This window comes from Pteropus vampyrus, unplaced genomic scaffold (genome assembly GCF_000151845.1).
Source record: "Pteropus vampyrus isolate Shadow unplaced genomic scaffold, Pvam_2.0 Scaffold349, whole genome shotgun sequence".
NCBI classification, from domain to species: domain Eukaryota; kingdom Metazoa; phylum Chordata; class Mammalia; order Chiroptera; family Pteropodidae; genus Pteropus; species Pteropus vampyrus.
In genome coordinates, this window is record NW_011889130.1 from 2028722 (window position 1) to 2040959 (window position 12238).

At 35.7% G+C, this 12238-nt stretch overlaps 1 protein-coding gene across 2 annotated transcripts in view; it reads right to left on the reverse strand.

Annotated features, from left to right (window-relative positions):
• CENPP (centromere protein P) overlaps window positions 1-12238 on the reverse strand; it is a 206151-nt gene that overhangs the window by 156512 nt on the left and 37401 nt on the right. The window lies entirely within an intron of this gene.

The following is a 12238-nucleotide window of genomic DNA, read 5'->3' on the forward strand; positions in this document are numbered from 1 at the left end:
TAGCCTATTCATTGCTTCCATTTGGCTGTTTCAGGGTTATGTCTTTTACAATAAAACTAATTTTCAGCGGAGCACTTTCAGTGAGTTCTCTTGAGTATGAGCAAATTACCAAATCTGAGGAGGTTGTGAGGAAACCCAAATTATAGCCAAGTAGGTCAGAAGTGCAGGTGGCCCCTAAGACTTGTGGGTGACATCCTAAATGGAGCAGTCTTGTGGAGGCCTCTGCCTTCAACCTGTGGGTCTGTGCTAAATCTGGGTAGTGTCAGGACTGAATTAACATATCCCAAACTGAGAACTGAAGGAAACCAAAAGAACAGTATGTGTAACAGAGAATGTCAATGAGAAATTATAAAAAAGAAACGAATAATTTTAGAACCAAGGAGTATAATAAAGGAAATCAAAAATTCAAAAGCAGATTTAAACAGGCTAAACAATCAGCAAAAATGAATATAAGTACAAAGAAATTATCCAGTCTAATTAGCAAGAAGAAAAAAAGAATGAAGAAAAACAAATAGACTGTAAGAAACATCTGGGACACCATCACGTATACAAACATATACATAATGGAAGTCACAGAGAAAAAGCTGAGAGAAAAAGGAGCTAAAAGCGTATTTCAAGAAATAATGGTCAAATCCTCTCCAAACTAGATGAAAAAATTATATAAATCTAAGAAGCTCACAAACTGTAAGAAGGATAAACTCAAGAGAGACCCACGCATTATACTCAAACTGTCAATACCTAACAGAATTTTCAGAGTGAAGTTACTCATTCTACAAGGAATGGTAATAGTTGATTTACCATCAAAAACCATAGAGGCCAGAATGTACTGGGATGACATTTAATGTGTGAATAATCAACCAATAATTCTACATCTGGCAAAACTATCCTTCAAGAAGGAAGGAGAAATCAAGACAATCCCTGATTATCAAAAAGCTAAGGGAGTTCATTACTAATATACCTTCAAGGAATGCTAAAGGGAATGTACTTCAGGCTAAAATGAAAAAATACTAGACAGTAACTCAATGTTTCATGGAGAAATAAAGAACATTGGTTACATGGATAAATAACAAAGACAGTATTACTGCATTTATTTATAGGCCCTATTTTTCCTATGTGATTGAAAAGACTAATGCATAAAGTAATAATTTTAAATCTACATTAATGGGTACACTATGTATAAAGATCTAATCTATGATAATAACAATATAAAAAGAGAGAGACAGATATAAGGAAATAGTTTTTGCAAATTATTGGATGTTAATTCAAAATAGATTATTTTAAATTTAAGATATTAATTGTAATCTTCAAGTTAATCACTAATAACAAAAATTACACAGATAAGGAAATGAAAAGGGAATCAAAATGGTACACTACAAAAATCAATAAAACAGTAAAGGTGACAGTAATGGAAGAATAAAAAAGATATGACATACAGAAAACAAATAGTAAAATGACAGAAATACTTCCTTATTAATAATTACTTTAAAATGTAAATGATTAAACTCTCCAAATGAAAGGCCAATTGGCAGAATGAATTCTTTAAAAAATGATCAATCTATATGCTGTCTATAAAAAACTTAGTTTAGAAGTTAAAAAATACTACAGAGGTTAAAAAATGAGGCTTGAAAAGATATTTCGTGCAAATAGTAACCAAGAGAGAGCTGGGGTGGTTACACTATCATCAGACAAAACAGACTTAAAATCAAAAATTTTTAGAAGAGGCAAAAAATTATATTATATATTCACAAAAGGGTCAACTCACCAAGAAGATACAATAATAGGGTCAATTCACCAAGATATAATATAAGCACTTAACAAAGGACCCCAAAATATGATGTATAATTTTATAGAATTAAAGAAAGAAATAAACAATTTAACAATAATAGTTGGATGCTTCAGTACCCCACTTTTATTTAGACCCAACAAACATATACAAAACATGCCACGCAACAATAGAATGTATATTGTTCTCATGTGCACATAACATTCTCCAGGATAGACCATTTGTTAGGTCTCAAAACAAGTCTAAATATATTTTAAAAACTGAAATAATACAAAGTATCTTTTCTAACAACAATAATGTAAAAGTAGAAATTAACAAAAGGAGAAAAAATGGAAAATTCATAAAGTGGAAATTAGCAACATACTGTTAAAGGACCAATGGGACCAAGAAGAAATGGAAGAAATGGAAGGAAGGAGGGAAGGAGGGAAGGGAGGGAGGGAAGGAGGGAGGGAGGGAGAGAGGGAGGGAGGGAAGAAATGGAAGAAATGGAAGGAAGGAGGGAAGGAAGGAAGGAGGGAAGGAAGGAAGGAAGGAAGGAAGGAAGGAAGGAAGGAAGGAAGGAAGGAAGGAAGGAAGGGAGGAATCTTTAGGGAATTGTGAATGAATAACAAAAAGTTTAAACTTTATGTCATCAATTCAGAATAAGGGAAAGAGCCTGGGGTTGAAAAAAACATTTGAAGAAATAAAGATTGAATACTTTCCAAATTTAACTAAAAAAATGTCCCTACAGATTCATAAAGATATCTAAGCCCAGACAAATGATGACTAAACTTCTGAAAAGTATTTGAAAGCAGGCAGAGAGAAATGAAGGGTTACAAACAAGGGAACAATGATTAGAATGACTGTGTATTTCTCACCAAAAGACCACGGAAGTCAGAAGCAAGTGGCACATTTTTCAAGTGCTGACAGACATGAACTGTCAAACTAAAACTCTAAATTCAGAGAAAATATCTTCAGGAATGAAAGTAAAATAAAGACATTCTCATATTAAAAAAAATTAAGACATTTGTTCCCAGAGACATCATCATTCACATGGTTGTTTTTAGCTCATTGAGCATATTTAAAATAGCTTATTTAAAGTCTTTGTCTAGTAAGTCCAATGTCTTCGCATGTCAGGAACTGTTTCTATTGACTGATTGCTTTTTTCCTGTGTATGAGCCATATTTTTTTTGTTTCTTTATGTTTTGCCTGTCTTGTAATTTTTGTTGCAAACTGAACATTATAATAATATAGTATGGCAATTCTCAAAATCAGATTGCCCCTCTCCCCAGGGTTTGTCTCTTGTTCTTTTTGTTTGTTTAGTGACTTTTCTGAAATAATCTGTAGTCTGTACTCCTTATTGTATTTAACTACTGAAGCTTCTGCTCAGTTAGCTAATATTTGAACAAAGATTTACTTAAACACCTAGAACCCAGGTCTCCCAGTCTTTGCCAAGGGGCTCTTCGTGTATCTAGGGTACGTCTTCAATACTCAGCAAAGTAACTGAAACTACCTTAGCCCTCACTTCCTGCTTTTAAAAAGCCTCATGATTAGCTAGTAGCGACAACTTAGGGCCATCTCAGGTCTTTCCTGAGCATGCACATAACCCTGGGCATGCACACAACCCAACACATAAGCAGGACCTTCTAGATACCTAGGAATATGTTAGGGCTTTTCAGAGTCCCTATTGCAATCCCACACTCCAGCTTTTCCTTTTAAGCTTTTTGGTTACCCTATTAATTGCTGCAGTTGTTAACCACCACCTCAGGCAACCATGAAGTTTAAAAATTGCCTCCAAATATCTCCCAAATGCTCCTAGTGAAAAGACTTTCAAACTGGATGAGTTCTGAGTCAGGTCAAATATAGTCTTGTAAATGAGATATTTCAGGGAACCAAAAAAACTGAATAATACTAATAATGAGGCTTTGAATAAGTTTGAACCTATTCTGCATCCTCTGGTGATTACAGGCTTTTGGTAATCAAGGCTACCTCAAAACTAGTAAGGGAGAGATGGGAACAGGGCATTTAAAAAGCCACAAAGCTCACTTTTCTTTCAAAGATTCCGCTGTTTTTCCTGAATAAATGTTCCCTGATTGTTACAAGCATTTGGTTTATTTCTAGAATTCTAAAAAATCTAATTCTTACAGTTTCTGCCAGTTTTTTTGTTGTGTTTATGGAGAAGAGAATCTTCAAAGGAATTTCCTTACTTTGCTAGTTTCACTGTTGTCTATGTCTTGGAATGTAAAAAAAACTCAAAGAAGGTTCTATATTAACCATGTCTTTTATTTTCTGTATTCTGATGCTTTGACATATGGAGCCTTGCTGACTCTGAAGGAACTGTCCCTCCCAAGGTTAACCAATTCTGAGATAGTAAACAACTCACTCCTAAGTGTGCTTTTCAAATGTCATTGAACCAGTCCAGAACCCACGCCCCAACAGCTTCCTTTATCAGGCTCTCCAACTCTGGCCACTATCCATCTGCCCTAATCACCCTAGGGCCAGGAACCAGTCAACTAAGGAGAGTTCCTATACCCCAGAGCCTCCTATTCACATTAGCCAGGCCAAAGCCTGCTCACACTGCCTCATCTGTTACTTCCCTCAGAAACCACAATAAAGGCTCTTGCCTAGTTTCTCCTTCTCCCTCTGCCTCATGACCTATTCCAGCGTTTCTCCTCATGGCCCACAGTGGCAATGTCTGCCCCTCCTCCTGGGAACTGTGAGTAACAAACTGACTTTTCAATGGCAATCATCTCTTGGTCTGCTGGCCTTAATCAATAAATAATATGACACCTATTAAAATAGGCTCCCATGCATTTATTCTTTATTAGCCATGCAGTACATATGAATATAGATGTTATATCAAACATAAGTTGTTGGTTCCTGCAGATAGCAAAAAAAATGACTCCACAATAAACAGCAGTGGTGAGGTTTATTTTCTCCACAAAACTGGTCTTCACGGTAACCATATATTTCCATGAAAGAGACTAACTTGGGGCAGCTCTTGATCATTAAGTAAATAACCCTCTGAATCCACTTTGCAGCTAATCTCAGTGAGCTTATTAGAACTTAGAATGATAGCTCCATGAGGGCACTTGTGGAAGTCAGTACAAGAATTAATTGAAATGTGATTCTTAGATGTCCTTGAAATAAACTAAGACATATGAAAAATGCGCATGTGTGTTTAACAGACATTCAGCTAACCCATATATTGATTAATGAAAGTTTTCTCCCAAATCCCTTCCAGTTATAGCTTTTTATACATTTCTGTGCTTTTTTTTTTTCAAAAAGAGTACCTTTTTAAAAACAATTAAAGAAATTATCTGACACACAGAATTCATTCTTGAGGAATTTTTATAACTAGATTAGTTGAGTATACTGTAAATAGTAGTGGGCATGCATACTTAGTGAAGGAGTTTAGGAATCTGTGCCACAGTAATACCAAACAATAAGCAATTTGCAAAATGAAGTAATTCCCTGTAGAATGGGTGGCCCATAGGAACAGTGTTTTGTAGATCCAGTTTTGCTGAGAAGTATTCCCAAAATATTGACAATCACTCCATGTTGTAAAAGAGAGACCTCCTAGATGTTTTTTTAACAACTCTATTATTACAAATCCAATAAGCGCCATTATTTCTCAGAAATATTTTTGATTCATAAACATATAAACTTTCAGAATGGATAGAACCTTGCAAATAATTTTATCCAATTCCTTCATTTTGCAGATGAAGAAAGAGCTTCACTGAGATCAAATATCTTTCCCAATTCAGTGGCATTAGTCATTAGTTTAAGAATGAGTGCAATATGATATATGAAGGTACACCATCCTTAACACCTATTTCTAAATTATATTAAAGATAAGATATACATACTGAGTGATTATAACAAAAGGTACAATGTGATACATTTTTAGAAAGTACCTAGAGTTGATAACCAACTGGGTGCATTAAGGCAAGACTAGCTCCTTGACCTACTTACATATCCCCCACTTAAAGAGGACTTCCCTGACCAGGCTATTTGAAAATGGAGACTTCCAGCCAAGATGGCTGAAGAGGTAGATGCTGTGCTTCCCTCCTCCCAGGACTACATCAAAATTACAAATAAATTACAGAGCAATCATCACTAAGAACCATCTGAAAACTAGCTGAACAGAATTCCCATAACTAAGGATATAAACAAGCCAAGCAGGTAGGAAGGGAGGAAACGTGGAACAAGCTGCCCTTATAGCCACATCATGGTGGTTAAGAATCTGGAAAGATATCTCACCTGCAGAGGTCCCCCATGAGGTGAGTAGGATCTCAGTTCCACACCAGGCTCCACAGCCCAGGGCACGAGGGCCAGGAAGAGAAGTCCCCTTAACATCTGGCTGCGAAAACCAGAGTAGATTATGTTTGAGAAAGATATCGGGATGCAAAAGACCCGATATCTTGCTCACAAACTCACTCGCTCAGAGCTGCAGCTCAAAAAGCACCAGGGACATACAGGGAGGAAATATATTGACTAGCTTCAGGACAAGGGCTGTAGGGAGAGAAGTCAGAGCAGCTATCTCCAAGGAGGAATGTGCTGACAGATACAACTGTTCCTTTGTTGAGCTCTCCACCTAACCAGACTGCAGGCCCACAAAGGTACCAAATCTGAACTCCATTTACCTGAATAATACTTTTAGTCTCACCTTGGTGATTCCTTGAGACCTCAACTAACCCAAATTGCACCTCTGATCAGACCACTTACAGTGGATTTTCCTCACAAATTGCCTGCCTCGTCTCACACTGCAAACTTTCCAAAAATCTCTCAAAGGTCCACAAACCCCAAATGACCAGCAGCCACCCTCAGTATGCCCTGAACCTCTTGCAAAGCTGCCCCAAGCTGGGAACTAATGGCAACTGGCTTCAGTTCGCAGCATAGCTTCTCCCAGGTGTCTCCAAGTCCAGCACAGGCGGTTACTTTGTAACTCCTACAAGGTGGCCCCGAGCCAGGCATAGGCAGTGGCTGACCTCGGCCAGCACTGGAGCCCATCCCAAGAGGGACTAGAACCAACACACCTGGTGGCTGGCTTCCGATCACACCAGAAAACCACCCAACGAGCTCCACAAATGATACACCCAAGGGGCAGACTGTACAGGCAGCAGAGCACCACTAAAGTGAATCCATCTCCATGGGGTTAGCCCCTGTACAATAGTTTGTCTGCTATAGTCACATCCAGTCCTTACAGCCAGTCATCCTGAGGGTCAATACCACCCAGTGACATGCCAACAGCAATGAGGCTTAACTATAACAGGAGGGCACACACAATCCAGACAAGGGACACCCTTGAACAACCCGGCTTAGGTGACCAGGAAGACTGCACCATTGGACCCCACAGGACATCGACTACATAAGGGCACTCCACCAAGACTGGGAGATGTAACAGATCTAATACACAGAAACAAAGACAGGGAAGCAGACAAAACAAGAAGAAGAAGAAAAAAAAAAAACATGTCACAAATGAAAGAACAGGAGAGAACTCCAGGAAAAGAAATAAATGAAATGGAGGCAAGCAACCTACGAGACACAGAGGTCAAAATACTGGTTATAAATACTCTTAATGAGCTGGAGAAGAACAGATAAACTCAGTGAGAACTTACATAAAGAGATACAGATCATTATAAAGAACCAGCCAGAAAAGAAGTATAACTGAAATAAAGACTACATTAGAGAACATCAACAGCAGATTAGATGAAACGAAGGATCAAATTAGCAATCTGGAAAACAAGGTAGTGGAAAACACCCAATTGTAACAGTAAAAAGAAAAAAGAATCCAAAAAATGAGGGTAGTTTAAGGGACCCCTGGGACAACATCAAGCATTACACTTACAACATTTGCATCATAGGGATACCAGAAGAAGAGACAGAGCAAAGAATTGAAAATCTATTTCAAGAAACAATTAGTGAAAACTTTCCTAACTTGACAAAGGAAACAGATGTACACAAGTTCAGGAAGTGCAGAGAATTCCAAACAAGAACCCAAAGAGGCCCGCACCAAGACACATCATCATTAAAATGCCAAAAGTTAAAGAATTTAAAAGCAGCAAGAGAAAAGCAGTAAGTTACCCACAAGGGAGCTCCCATAACACTGTCAGCTGATTTCTTAACAGAAATTTTGCAGGCCAGAAGAGACTGCCATGAAAAATTCCAAGTGATGAGAAGCAAAGACATAACCAAGACTACTCTGCCCAGAAGGTTATCATTTAAAATCGAAAGAGATGAGAACTTCCCAGATAAGAAAAAGCTAAAAGAGTTCATCACCAGCAAACTAGCATTACAAGAAATGTTAAAAGGACTTCTTTAAGAAGAAGGAAGGAAAAAGAACATGAATAAGTACAATAAAATGGCAATAACTACATACCTGTCAATAATTACTTTAAATGTAAATGAACAAAATGCTCCAATCAAAGGGCACTGGGTGGCAGAACAGATTAAAAAACAAGACTTATACATATGCTATATATAAGAGACCCATTTCAGATTGAAAGTAATGGAATGGAAAAAGATATTTCATGCAGATGGAAAGGAAAAGAAAGGTGGCGTAGCAATACTTATATAAAACAAAACAGAGTTTAAAAAAGGCTATATAAGGAACAAAAAAGGACACTTCATAATCATAAAAAATCAGTCCAACGAGAGGATATAACCTTTATAAACATTTATGTACTCAAGATAGGAGCACCTAAATATGTAAAGCAAATATTGACCAACATAAAGGGAAAGATTGACAATAATCCAGTAATTGAAGGGGACTTTTAAATTCCATTGACATCAATGGATAGATAATTCGGAAAGACAATCAACAAGAAAACAGCAGCCTTAAATGACACATTAGATAAGATGACTTTAATTGATATTTTTAGAACAATTTCACCCCAAATCAGCACAATATACATTCTTTTCAAGCACACATGAAACATTTTCCAGGATAGACCATATGTTATGCCACAAAACAATTCTCAACAAATTTAAGAAGATTAAAATCATATCAAGCATGTTCTCTGAACACATTAATATGAAACTAGAAATCCATTACAGGAAGAAAACTGAAAAACACACAAACACATGAAGGCTAAATAACTTGCTATTAAACGATGAATGAGTTAACAATGAGAGTAAAGAAGAAATCAAGAAACCAAAAAATTACCTTGAGACAAATAAAAATGAAAACACAATAACCCCAAGTCTATGCGACACAGCCAAAGCAATTCTAAGAAGGAAATTCAAAGCAATGGAGGCCTATCCCAACAAACAAGAAAAATTTCAAATTAACGATCTAACTTTACTCCAATAGGAACTAGAAGAAAAAAAAAAGAACAGAAAAAGCTCAACATGAGTAGAAAGAAGGAAATAAGATCAGAGCAGAAATAAACAAAAGTCTAAAAAAAAATACAAAAAAAGCAATGAAACCAAGAGTTGGTTCTTCGAAAGATAAAAAGAACTGATTAACCTTTAATCAGATTCATCAAGAAAAAAAGACAGGACCCAAATAAATAAAATCAGAAATGAAAAAGAAGTGAAAACTGACACCATAGAAATAGAATGGATTATAAAAAAAAAAAAATACCATGAATAATTATAAGACAACAAATTTCTTCTAGGAACAACCTAGAAGAAATGGAAAAATTCCTAGAAACATACAATCTTCCAAGACTGAATCAAGAAGAAACAAAATCTGAATAGACCGATAACTACTAATGAAATTGAATCAGTAATCAAAAACTCCCAACAAATAAAAGCCCTGGACCAGACAGCTTCACAGGTGAATTTTACCAAACAGTCAAAGAAGAATTAATACCTATCTTTCTTAAACTATTCCAAAAAAAATGAAGAGGAAGGAAGGCTCTCAAACTCATTTTGTGAGGTCAGCATTATCATGAAACCAAAACAGTAGAAAATGACACCGAAGAAAGGGAGGGAGAGAGGGAGGGAAAGAAGGAAGGAGGGAGGGAGAGAGGGAAAGAAGGAAAGAGGGAAACAAAGAAGGAAGGAAAAAAGAAGAAGAAAAAATTATAGGCCAATATCCCTAATAAATATAGATGCAAAAGTCCTCAACAAACGATTAGCAATCAAAATCCAGCAATACATTAAAAAGATCAGACACCATGATCAAGGGGAATTTATTCCCAGAATACAATGTTAGTTCAATATCTGCAAATCAATTAACAGACAAAATGAAACATAAAAATGAAACAAAAATCATGTGATCATATCAAGAGATGCAAAAAAAGCATTTGAAAAAAATCCAGCATTCATTTATGATAAAAACTCTCAGCAAAGCAGGAATAGAGGGAACATATCACAATATAATATAGGTCATATATGACAAACATACAATATCAAGAATAAGACAAGGATATCCACTTTCGCCACTTTTATTCAACATAGTTTTGGAAGTGCTAGCCATAGCAATCAGACAAGAAAAAAAAAGCCTATCCAAATTAGAATGGAAGACGTAAACTGTCATTATCTGCAGATGACATGATACTAGATAGAGAGAACCCCAAAGAGTCCACCAAAAAACTATTAGCACTAATGAATGAATTCAGTAAATTAGCAAGATACGAAATTAATATTCAGAAGTCAGTTGCATTTTTATATAAATAATGAACTATCAACAAGAGAAATAAAGAAAACAATTCATTTATAATTGCATCAAAAATAAAATAAAATACCTAGGAATAAATTTAACCAAATGTGTTAAAAGCCCTGTACTCAGAACATTATATGACACTAAAGAAAGAAACTTAAAAAGATTCAAATAAATGGAAGGATATATCATGCTCATGGATAGGAATTAACATCATTAATATGTCTTTACTACCCAAAGCAATCTACAAATTCAATGCAATCCCTGTCAAAATACCAATGGCATTTTTCACAGAACTAGAACAGATAATCCTAAAACTCATGTGTAACCAGAAAAGATCCTGAACAGCCAAAATAATCTTGAGAAATAACAAAGCTGGGGATATGACTCTACCTGATATCAAACTACACTACAAGGCTAATCAAAACAGCATACTATTGGTATAAAAACAGCATGGTACTGGCATAAAAACAGATGCATAGATCAATGGAACAGAACAGGAAGCCTAGAAATAAAGCCATTCCGATATGGTCACATAACCTATGACAAAAGCAGCAAAAATACTTAATGGGGTAGAGACAGTACCTTCAATAAATGGTGTTAGGAAACATAAACCAAGACATGCAAAAATATAAAATTTCTTATACCATATACAAGAGTAAACTCAAAATGGATTAAAGACATAAATGTAAGACCTGAAACTATAAAACTCCTAGAAGAAAACAAGCAATAAACTCTTTGATATTGCTCTTAGTAATATCTTTTTGGATATTTCTCCTTGGGTAAGGAATATAAAAGAAAAAATTAGCAAATGGGAATACATCTAACTAAAGAATTTTTGCACTGTGAAGGAAACTAACAATAAAAAGAAAAAAAATTTATCAAATGGGAGAAATATTCACTAATGATACATTTGATAAAGGATTAATATCCAAAATATATAAGGAACTTAACATGAAAAAAAAAAACCAATTCAATTAAAAAATGGGCAGAGGAAATCAGTAGACATTTCTCCAAAGAGGACATACAAATGGCCAGTAGACATATGAAAAGATGCTTGACAACACTAATCCTCACAGAAATGCAAATCAAGACCACAAAGAGATATCGCATCACACCTGTCATAATGGATCTTATCAAAAAAATCAACAAACAACACCTGTTAGCAAGGACGTGGAGAAAAAAGAACCCTCATGCACTGTCGGTAGAACAACAAATTCACACAGCCACTATGGAAAACAGCATGGAGGTTCCTCAAAAAATTAAAAATGGAATAACCATATGACCAAGCAATTCCACTTCTGGGTATTTACCTGATAAAATCCAAAACACTAATTCAAGAAGATATATGCAACCCTATATTCATTGCAGCATTATTCGCAATAGCCAAGATATGGAAACAGCCTTTGGATAGACGATTGGACAAAGAAGATGTGGTACATACATACAATGAAATATTACTTGGCCATAAATAAAAATGAAATCTTGCCATTTACAACAACATGGATAGACCTAGAGGTTATTATGCTAAGTGCAATAAGACAGACAGAGAAATGCAAATACCATATGATTTCACTTATATGTGGCATCTAAAAAACAAAATAAATTAAACAAAACAGAAACAAACTCATAGATACAAAGAACAAACTGATGGCGCTAGATGGGAGGGGGTTTGGGGGCTGGGTGAAAAAGGTGAAGGAATTAAGAAATACAAATCTCTTAAATAGTCACAGAGATGTAAAGTACAGCATAGGGAATATAGTCAATAATACTGTAATAACTATGTATGGCTCCAAGACTTATCGAGGTGACCACTTTTTGAATTATATAAATGTCTAATCTACATTGTACACCTGAAACTAATA